Source organism: Balearica regulorum, chromosome 4, assembly GCF_011004875.1.
Source record: "Balearica regulorum gibbericeps isolate bBalReg1 chromosome 4, bBalReg1.pri, whole genome shotgun sequence".
NCBI classification, from domain to species: Eukaryota; Metazoa; Chordata; class Aves; order Gruiformes; family Gruidae; genus Balearica; species Balearica regulorum.
In genome coordinates this window covers 4,284,520-4,295,904 of record NC_046187.1, presented here as the reverse complement: position 1 = coordinate 4,295,904, position 11,385 = coordinate 4,284,520, and the positions used below count along the sequence as shown (strand labels likewise).

General features: G+C 41.6%; 1 long non-coding RNA gene across 1 annotated transcript; it reads right to left on the bottom strand.

The window, feature by feature from the left end:
* Positions 1–1,450: 1,450 nt before the first annotated feature.
* Positions 1,451–6,993, bottom strand: LOC142601525 (uncharacterized). The gene is made up of 3 exons (XR_012835043.1): positions 6,871–6,993; positions 4,113–4,220; positions 1,451–1,582 (listed from the first exon to the last, which is right to left on the bottom strand). It is a non-coding gene; the product is annotated as an uncharacterized LOC142601525 (long non-coding RNA).
* Positions 6,994–11,385: the final 4,392 nt, after the last annotated feature.

Below are 11,385 nucleotides of genomic sequence, written 5' to 3'. Positions count from 1 at the left end.
ACAAAAAAGTCAACATTTTTGCCATGAAAGGAATAGAATTGTAGCTGGTCATGCAACTTTTTGGATAGAAACCCCCAAATCTTCTGTCATCATTACCTTTATCATTTCTAGCACGGCATAAAAGTCCGCTTTTTCCTGCGGGCAGGAAAATCCATTTTTCCAACCTATTTTAACTGAAAACATCACACGCAGAATAAAGAGGTGGAGGAGAAACCTTTCAAGATAGCGTCTTCCTTCCTTTCCTCCTGGGAAAACAGGAGTAGTGCAGTGCAGGCGTGCCTTTGCAAGGCAATCTGCATTTTAGAAATTCCCATGTTCATCTTCTTCTGCAGGATAGCAAGAGCTAATCGGGGAGCACTTTAACTCCTGTGCAAGTAGAATTTGCTGTACAGCGCTCTGGCTTTTTTAAATTACAGTGTTTTGGGAGGAGCCCTGTTAAAGGCTAACTTTATATATAATCACAAAGTTTCTCTTAGATGCAGACCAAAGCAGTGATGTTTTTCATTTTATGCTTTAGGAATTTCTACAGGTTTAGCAGTTTTAAGAGAGTTGTTAAGCTGTTCTTTCTTGTTGTTTTTTTAAACTGTGCAAATGTCTTTAAATCTCCTGAATATGCACCATTTGACCTACTGAGCTCAATAATTTAATGGAGTAAGCCCTCAAGTATGAAGTCAACAGACATTGAGATGAAGTGTCAATGGTGTGCAGGCAACAAGCTGATATAAATCCTAAAGAATTTAGCTTTTAAAAACCCCTTAATTCCTTCTTTACTTCAATTTTCTTCCAGGGCGCTCTGAAAAATCTCTCTTGAACCTTTTCACAGCTTTATATGGCTCTTTAAGCTATGTCAGCAGGACGAGCTGTAGTTTATAGGTATAGCAATGAAATTATAAGCAAACATGTAAAAACACAGTGTAAGAACATTTCCCAAAATGGACTTTTCAGAAAATCAATACGTTTTCACCAGCATTATCAGTGAAAGAATTTTACTAAACCAACACCAGCAAAAGAATCAAACCAACCCTGAAAGCGATTATGTTCATTACAAAACCGTAAGACCTCTTCAAACGACATCGCATTTCACAAACAGCTATGCAACATGGAGTCCGATCTGGATCTCACCGCTATCTTTATGCAGTTCCACCTTTGTATACTCAAAATAAATAAATAAAAATAATCTAATTCTCAGAAATTCAGGGGACTTTTGTTTTACCCAGACTATTGAGTGGCGTTGTGGGTGTTACCCCAAAAATATCCTCCAAGTTGCACAACCACTGGGAGCTGCCGCAGGTTCACATACCTGTAGATCCGGAGGACATTGCGGTTTGAAAATGTTTCGGTGCGTATAATTTCACGGCAAACATCCAACCTTCCCCATTATCTCAACTTGAGGTGGAAATACCGATGAATCAACATTTTCTTAATTAACTTTATTTTAATCCTGGTATTACACTGATCCTTGAGGAAGGGAAATCTTTTTTTCACTGACTTCAGCAGCAGCAGAATGGGAGCACTTCTTGGTGTTTTTAATGAAGTCGAGAGATACTGACTGCAATTTTTCAAGTAAAGAATTAAGGTTTCCCTTTAAAAACAAGTGTTACAGATTAGTATTCTTTCTTTCTGAGGCATACAGCTTTTTACAATGAAACTTAATGAAGTAGGCTCTAAAGTATTTCCTGTAATATATTCCAATAAAAGAAAATAGAAGCCAGTAAAGTTGCTCATGTAAGCATTCAAGACTTAAGGAATTACTTAAACAACGAATGCATGAAGTTATTAATTCTTGGAGAATTAAAACATGCCACTACGTGATGAATCAAAAGCAGCAGTCATTTCAGGTTTGAAGGATTGATTTTAGACATACAATTGAAACATAATTAAAACAATATGCAATTGTATTATGTCTACAAAAAATTTGACCAGACTTGTAGACTATTCGAACACCTTTGCACCAGCTTTGATTTGGTACATTCACACACCAGTTACCTCTTGGCAATGGCACTGACTCAGGAAGATTGTATTCTAGTACTTAGCCTCAAGGGACAGGCTAGTGAAATTAGTGATTTTTAGGTTTTATTTCTTTGCAATATTCTGCCGTACTGGGGACATTAAGATGATCAGCATGACCAAGTAAAATTTTGCTCATGCACAGCATATTGCATAAAAGCAATAGCAATAAACACACACACACACACCCCCCCCCTGATACCAGACTAATCTGTGTACAGGTTATCTGCATGTGTCAGGTATTTAATGGTAAGTTTTATAATAGGAAAGGCCGAGAAAATTTATAACATTTTCTCTCTGAGACAGGTCGCGGGAATGTTCTCTGTTTAAACCAGCTGAACACTGATACCGTGACATTAAATATAATGTAGAAAGGATAAATGAATTACCATATATTTTAAAACAAACACACAAAAAACCCCAAAAGCATGAGAACAACGAGAGGTATTTTTTCCACTCACTGAAGTGTCCTACTACTTAAGGTAACCCTTCCTGGTGCCCTTCTGCATGTCACATATTTTGTGTGTCCCCATCAATTTATTTTCCATCGGTACCACGCTTATCATATTAGTACTAATCTGTCATTGTCAATTAGGAACCCGGGAGATCTTCAGGTTCTCTTAAAGTGGTCACTTGGCCATCAGATAATATCAAAACATCATTACCATACCATTTATCAGGGTTTGTTCTTAGCTTTTACCAATTTGTTCAGCTCCCGGGTCTTCTAGTTGTTTACAAACATAACATGTTCGTTACATTGCTGATTATATCATAAGTCACCTACGTACTACCTACACAATTAATTATTACACCACGTGCAGATACCAGTTTTGCACGGAGTTGACTAAGAGCTCCTATACAAATGATTATTAAACAGCATGTTAAAAAAAAGTGCGACTACTCACCGGCTGTATTTGAACAATAGTTGTTTGCAGCTTCTTAGTAATTCAAACATAACAAGCTGACTTTCAAAATAAAATTCAGATCTACCTCAGAAATCTGGCCCACCTGGGAAATCTGGCTGAGCATGCTTTAAAAAAAATAATAAAAAAAAAATCTTATGAAGTTGTATCTTTTATTTTTATTTGCTATTGTAAATTTTAGATAAAGGCATAACTATGCTAATTATTCATAGTTACCCTCAACAGGTTGGCAGGAGCAGAGAAAACCAAATCAAAACTGCAGAGCTTTAATCATAGTTAATGTGTAGAAAATTGTTAGGAAATGGCATTAACTTTTTCTTAATATTTTCACTAATATTTTTGTACATTTTCTTTTCTACTTTGCCTCTTGATGAAAGATGTTTCTGAAGGACTAATTTAAAATTTTTTCAAATCCATTCTACTGAACACAAGAGAGATGTATCCGAACAGCAGAAAACCTGGGCAACATCTAGGGTTTAATGAGTGCCTCCCTCTCCCTAATGCCTGTGAAAGCTCTATTAGGGATGGAAATAAATCAGTGTTTGGAATCGGCCTGGAGTTCCCACTACCGTTGTGTCCTGTCTCTCAGAGCACCCTGGAACGTATGTGTAAAAGGATGCAGGAATAGGGCTCAGTGAAGAAGTTTCCTTCTTCATCCCGCCAGAGCTGCTGTCATCATTTTTCTCCGCTAACAGCAGGGAGAGCTGCCACTATAAAGTTCCCATGATTATAGCCACTTTCTAAAATGGCAATTTCCTCATCAAGATATCACTTCCTCTTTATAAAACCCCTTTATTATTTCTGAGGAACAAAATTGTGCTCTGGCAGGACTACCCAAACACATTAGGGGACTGTTGTGAAAGGAACAGACACATTTCTTTTGATCCATCTACTCTGTGAGCAGTAACCAATACTGTAGCCTTTTGAAACAGGTCATCGGGGAAAAAAAAAAATGAAAAATTCAGCCAACCAGAAAGAAAACCACCTTGCAAGGAAGAAAAACTCTCAGGTGGTCATTGTATCCCTCACCTGTCTGCTCAGACTCCTCTACCAGTTTTCATGTGGGAACAAAAGGAGACAGACTTGAAGAAAAATGGGGATATTTTTAAGGAGAAGGGTTTCACAGGAGACCTGACTGTGGTGGGAGAATCCAAAGCACGTATTAAAATACAAGTCTCTTACTTGGAGGATGTACATTGATTCTCCCTTTTTGATTTGTCTCATTTCTTCTTCCTCTATGTCCATAAAATAATTTCTTTCTTCAACTCTTTCTCACTTGCCACTTCCATCCTGTAAGACAACCGCTTTGTTATTTTCAGATGCTTTTACCTTCTCACTTTCCCCCTGACATCTGTTCCCTTGCGCACTGAATCCAAAATGGAGATTGCACGAGTAACAGGTAAGCATCTGCACACTCACGCCCAGTGCCAGTATCTCTGCTTACTGGCTGGCAGACATTTAAAGCCCAGTTTACTTTTTAGCAGTAGTTGGATTCAGGCCAGTGCTCCTTGCCCGTTGCCGTTACCGAGATTCCCTGTAGTCTCTAGCTAGCTAAAGGTAATTTTTTTCATTAGCTCAAAAGACAACTGCTAGCTCCCTGGGGTTAAGAAGTAACTTTTCTTGTGGGTGAATTATGCCAAGTTGCCCAATGTAAGCATAATGAAAACAGAATGGTCACCGCCATGTTAACCACAGATAAGCCGGCCAATACTAGAACGAAGCAATTTCATTCTCCCATTTCCTAATTTCATTTTCATTCTAATAAAACAGGTCCAACAGGGTGGATGATACACGTAGATTTATACTAAATCTCTAACTGACTATACCAAAGCTATAATTTTCCTCAAGGAATGTGACAACACCGCAAACCAACCTAGGGATGAGAAAAAGCCTGGCCACGATACCACCCACGCACGCTCGACAGAGCAATTACCTTGCTGTGAGGACTTGGAACCTTTCCGCTGGTGAACAGGAGTAAGGGTGCTGGACTGTCAGTATGAGGTAGACAGAAAGGTTTGACTGCTAATTAAGGAGCAGCACGCTGTCATCCCAAACAGCCTCTTTTCACCTCTGCCTTTTTTCTAAAGCCTTTTTACTTTCCTGTGTACTTCCTTACCACTATTTCTGAACTTTTCTGCTTTTAGCCCTTTTGCTTTAAGAGCGATAGCTTGATACTGTCATACATTTCCATCACAAACTTTGCGATGTAAACGATGTGAATTTCTCACACGTCTTTTCTTATCTTGATCTCCAACGTCACTTGCAAAACAGCTCTAGCGAGAGAATAATGCAAAAGCAAAGATAATTTTTAATAAGCCTGTTGAAGACTTCCCTGGGAATCACAGCACAGAACTGTGCGCACCTCATGACACTAGTTACGCTATTATCCTCCAGGCACTTATACATTTGCACGGGCTCGAGCCCTCCAAGATGCATTACGGAGCCTGTGAGAAACCCCTTTCGGCAGACACAGGGACAGAAGGATGCATCAGCCCCGTCATTCCTCGGGCCAGCAGATGCGGCGGTGCAGAGTGCCCACGTGCCAGCACGGGTGCCTGTTGCAGCCTTTACAGCAAGCAATTGGAGGAGCAATTCAGTCAGCAAGTTTATTTATAGTTTGAAACCCAAGTGAAGTGTTTCACTTTTCTCTGAAGCCACCAGGGACACTCAAATCCTGTCTAAGCGTCTAGCTCTCTGCTTTGCTGCTACTATTTTGAGGGCCGCATCATCTTTCGCATAAATCTGCGTGGAAGCAAAACCTCCCATATCCGCTATTTCAGCTCAGCCCAGATTTGGTCACTTTTACATTTAGCTTATTCTCGCATTTTTATGAAGGAAAGCTAGAGAATGAGGACAGTAGACGTGCCTGGTTTAGTGCCGAAATACACATGCAGGTGGCCAGCGGCACTTCAGGGCTCCCTGCAAGGGAGGACACAGTCCATCTTGCATTGATTGACATCTCATGGGTTTTACTGAGAAGTCTCATCAACGCACGATTTCAGAGGTGACACAAGTCACAACCAATGAGTTGACATCATCAAGAGATAATCGTGACTTGAGACACCAGAATATGCCATGACAGCCTTCCTAAATTTCTCTGGTTCAGTCCAGAGAGGCCAGGCTTTAGGAGTGTTAACGTGCATCCATGAAGCACAATGCTGCAAAGTGAGGTAGCTGCTCTAGTAGAAGTCTCGGAAACTGTATATCTGTGTTAGCACAGCTTTATATCCAATTTAACTAGTTCTGCCTTGTCACAAATCTACCTAGCTCAACCTGAAACGATTGTATTAAATCTAGCTGTAAGGCCCTTCCTCTTTCTATCGACGCAGATTTGTGTTGATATTATTGCAGATGTAGATTTATAATTTGTAATTCTTCCTCTCCCCATCCAACAGAGAGATCGGTGAGATTATAATGTTGGCCTACCCATAAGAACATGGGTTTTGTATGCTACAGCTCAGGGAGGACGACAGTAAACAGCAGAGTAAAGGGTGATTTCAACTCCTCTACTAAAAATTTTCCTGATGCCAAGGTGAAAAAGGGCTGGTGAAACAAATACTTAACTCCTGAACAGATGTTCTCAGAATAGTATGTTCACGAGGAAACCGCACGTCCCATATTGAGCAGGACTGGGTTCTGCTTAAGAGTCAAATGTATCTGAGCCAACAAAGAATAAACGGTACCCCACACTGGTAGTCTGGCATTAGACATGAAAAAAGAGGTTTTGCATGAAACTGGGAAAATAAGGATGGAAAATAAGTACAGAAAGACAATCTTTTCTGGGTACTGTTGCCCATATTTAGCTACACCTATAAACAAAATCCATGAGGAAAAAAGTATAAAGGGAAAGACAGACAAATTGAAATTTTTGTGTCGGCCCCATCCCACCACCCCCCCCCAAATCACACATCTTCAGGCAGAAAGGAAGGTTTTAGCATACCTGCACACTGCTAATAGCACGCTCTTTTGCTGTCTGCTCGAGTGGCAGCGGAGTCACAAAGCACAAGCAGCTCACATCCCCCAAACCCGGCGTCTCTGTCTCGTAGGGCAGGAGTAGTATAAAGCAGCTACCTGGAAAACACACGCAGGTCACCTTCCACTCAGCAGCTGTTTTCACTATAAATGAGGGCTTCTGGCTATCTAGGTGCAAACCCTCCTCCTGACTGCACACTAGGTATGTTTTAATTCCAATATTCCTATTCTCTGCATAGCAGTATGTCACTCCTTATATACGTCAGGGATTTGGGCCGACACGTACTTCAGGCTTTTCCCTGCAGTAACAGGTAATACACAGACCCAGCTCTTGGCCAAATCTTCCACACTGAACAAATTTGACAGGGGAAGCACTGGTGCGGAATGAATGCAAATCAGGATGCCAGTTTATTTTCCAGTCAGTTCTGCACATAACTAGAATCTAATCCAGTTATGGTAAATAGTCAAAATCTTGATGTAAGGGTGAAACATATGTAAATTGCCATTGTGATTTTTTTTAAAAAGTAAACTAGAATCCAGCAAATCCATCTCATTTCATTATTCTCTACAGCAGAGAAGAAAATTCGGTTGCCAGGAGCAAATTAAAAATAATAATACTAGCAACACATATTTTACAAATGCATTCTGCTTCTTAAAAAATAAAGTCCCTGGATGCTATAGAAGCCAATAAATTATTGCACAGGCTCTATACAAAGTATCTCGGCACAAAGTAGATTATCTGCTCACACGTTAAAAAATGAAACCGTGCCACTTCAAATCTGAGTACGCCGCTGTCGGTGTGTTCTACACTTTTAATGAAATTTTAGAAGCAATCATTGATGACTATGCAGAAGTCATGTCTGTTGCCAGAGCTGTCAGTTTACATAAATGCCTAGTGGGGAAACCAATATTCATGGCTGAAGCTCCTCTGTAGCCTGGAGCTACGTTTGGTTGGGAAGACGGGGTAAAGCAGGAGGAACGCCAGGCTCCCTGCCCTGCTCCCCCGCCAGGTTGCGACACGTCTTTCAGAAGAGTGCCATCAACAGACGCGAGCGCACGCCTGCCTCTTCCGTCAAGGTTTTTAAAAGCAAACTTGTTGACCAGCGAACGAAAGCTAAACGGCTGTCTAGCCAAAATTACACCATGCTGCTGAAGGCATTTTTAACAGAGGAAGTGCTGAGAGCTCACTTTTCTTTTTTATACGCCCTTGCATGTTGAGTCAAGTGACAACACAATTTACGCATTCAAATGGAAATAAAGCACATGTACTAAATGAAGCCATGTTAAAGCTTTACCAAACCACGGCTGGTTTTGTGTATTATTTACTCTAACCAGTTTTTAGCCAAAAAAAGGTGCAGCTAGATACAGGAGAAGACTAAAAGCAGAAGCTTCCTCTCAGAGAATTTCATAGAAACATTACAAAATATTTTATGCTAACCTAAGTAAATAGCTGTTCAGTTCCAGGGTGGGGGGGAAAAAAAAAGTCAAGGCTGTTTAACTGAGATGTGAATTTAAAATCCTTTCAAATATTGGTTGGGTTTGTTTTGGGTTTGGTTTTTGTTTTCTTTTTTTTTTTTTTTTTTAATTTCATGGCAATTTATCAACAACTCAGTGTTTTTTTAGAGAACATGAGGTGATGTCTGGAAATCTAAATGATTCCAAAAGCATAGCGAGGACAGTACAGTGTAGCTCCTGAGTCTTCCTAGCAGAAAAAAGCTGGTTTTCTGTGTAACCCTGTTACACCGAAGACAAAAACAGAATTGTGGAACTCTCGCTAACATAGGCACCTACAGAGCAACTGCCTTTGTCTGGTGTGGTTTTCTGCATTGTGCTCACTTCACTCTTCCTCAGTTCTTGTACAAACCCTGAAGAAGTCAAAAGAAAGTTTCTCAATAGTTCCACTGGTGCCTCTCAGGCTCCTAGCATTATAATTTGATTTAGGATCCTATGCTGTACCTTATTAAACAATGCAAATTATTAACAGCTGAGTTAACATTCAAGAAACTGAGAAATTACTCCGATAATTGGTATTGTTAAATATGTAAAACAAACAACAACAGTCACCTTTTTTAGCTGCATGTTTATCAGAAGCAGAATACACATCATGGCAGAAAGGAGCTGCTTTGTTTTGAGAAGCGGTACCCAAGTACGACATTTGCGACCGTTGTCTTGTGGACTACAGGTAAGCCTCCGTGTTTGAATAGCAAACTTCATCTGCTTTCAACAGTCACAAATTGAAAGGTTACAGGGTTTAAACCATTTCCCAGTTATGATATGTCTACCAGGCAGCAACAGCTGGGCAATAAACTTTTAGCCATAAATGTTTCTGAAAGCATTAAGGTCATGGCCAAAGCCATAACTACGGTAACATCAATTGATGTCCAAAATGCAATCTAGCTGCATAGCGCCCTTTAACGTGAAACGATATCTTACACTGCAAGGTACGTACCAGCAGCCTCCAGGTTAAATAAGCCGGGTTAAGGTCAGGTGGGATGGTTCTGGAAGGCTTTGTCGTATCAACCTGAGATTTGTGGCCTCCTCTGAGCCTCCAGCGTTCCCTGATTTCATCCCCGTTCTATCCAACACTCTCAATATCACTTTAGACTGATATTGAAATCACTTAGCAGCAATAAAAAAGAGGAGCGCTGCAGAATTGAATCCCATTGTACTCAGCACACATCTCTAAACTATTACCAGGTGAAATGAAATCTAATGTCTCCCTTAACAATCCCATCTTCTTTGTCCTTTTGTTTTTCTAGGAGCATTATGATACACTAAATCCATTTGGACACACAATAGTACGCAGGTTGTACCACAGATTTCAAGAACAGATTTCCAAATTTATGTAGCCACTGCATCAGGTTGCTTTTCAGCCACCACACACGCACAGAGAAATCCATTAGCAAAGGTAGAAAGAGACAATGCAAACACCTTAGATAAAAGACAAACTTACAGAAAATTATTAGAAAATGGAAAATGGTGAAGTTACCTTAGTAAAATAACTTTATCTAATCTTCAGAGCACTCATACTAGTCTGACTTTATGGAAAGGAAGACAAAACCCTTTGCTATCGTTTCACAAGAATTATTAATATTATTTCATACATGTGGTGGGTTGACCCTGGCTGAGGGCCAGGTGCCCACCAGAGCCGCTCTATCACTCCCCTCTTTCATTAGACAGGGGAGAAAAGGTACAATGAAAAAAACTTACGGGTCAAGATAAGGACAGGGAGAGATCATTCTGTAATTATCATCACGAGCAAAACAGATGGAACTTAGAGAGGGAATTCATCTTATTTATTACTAAGCAAAACAGAGCAGAGCAATGAGAAATAAAACCAAATCTTAAAAACACCTCCCCCCACCCCTCCCATCTTCCCGGGCTCAACTTCAGTCCCGGCTTCAACCTCCTCCTCCCCCCCCAGCGGCACAGGGGGACGGGGAGTGGGGGTTACGGTCAGTTCCTCACGCGGTGTTTCTGCCGCTTCTTCATCGTCAGGGGAAGGACTCATTGTTCCCCCGCTCCAGCGTGGGGTCCCTCTCATGGGAGACAGTCCTTCACGGCCTTCTCCAACGTGAGTCTCCTCCACGGGGTGCAGACCTTCGGGAGCAAACTGCTCCAGCGTGGGTCCCCCACGGGGTCACAAGTCCTGTCAGCAAACCTGCTCTGGCGTGGGCTCCTCTCTCCACGGATCCACAGGTCCTGCCAGGAGCTTGCTCCAGCACGGGCTTCCCATGGGGTCACAGCCTCCTTCAGGTGTCTCCACCTGCTCCGGCGTGGGGTCCTCCACGGGCTGCAGGTGGAATCGCTACACCCCCTCATCCTCCCTCCATGGGCTGCAGGGGAACAGCCTGCTTCACCTTGGTCCTCACCACGGGCTGCAGGGGAATCTTGCTCCGGCGCCTGGAGCATCTCCTCCCCCTCCTTCTTCACTGACCTTGGTGTCTGCAGATGTTCTTACATATTCTCACTCCTCTCTCTCTTGCTGCAAAAGCGCTCTCTAACTGTTTTTGTCTTTCTTAAATATGTTATCACAGAGGCGGTGATTGGCTTGGCCTTGGCCAGCAGCGGGTCCGTCTTGGAGCCGGCTGGCATCGGCTCTGTCAGACACAAGGGAAGGTTCTGGCAGCTTCTCACAGAAGCCACCCCTGTAGCCCCCCCGCTACCAAAACCTTGCCACGCAAAACCAACACAATACAATATTAAAACAAAGTAACCTTCTGTTAGGCTGAGTATATAAGCCCAACCCACCATCTCCCTTTCCATTGCTAGGAGTTTACATTCTCTTTCCCCATCAGATTCTTAATTACCGTAATTTAATTTAGAGATAAGATGGCAATAATGAAGCTATGTTTATCTGCGACCCATTTCCTTTTCTTTTCCTTATGTTAGGTTTCATGGTAGTAGAAAACAGAAAATGTGACTGAATGTCTGCAGTTTCATCTAATGCCCTTTCCAGGGACGCGAGCTCTATGGCAGTACA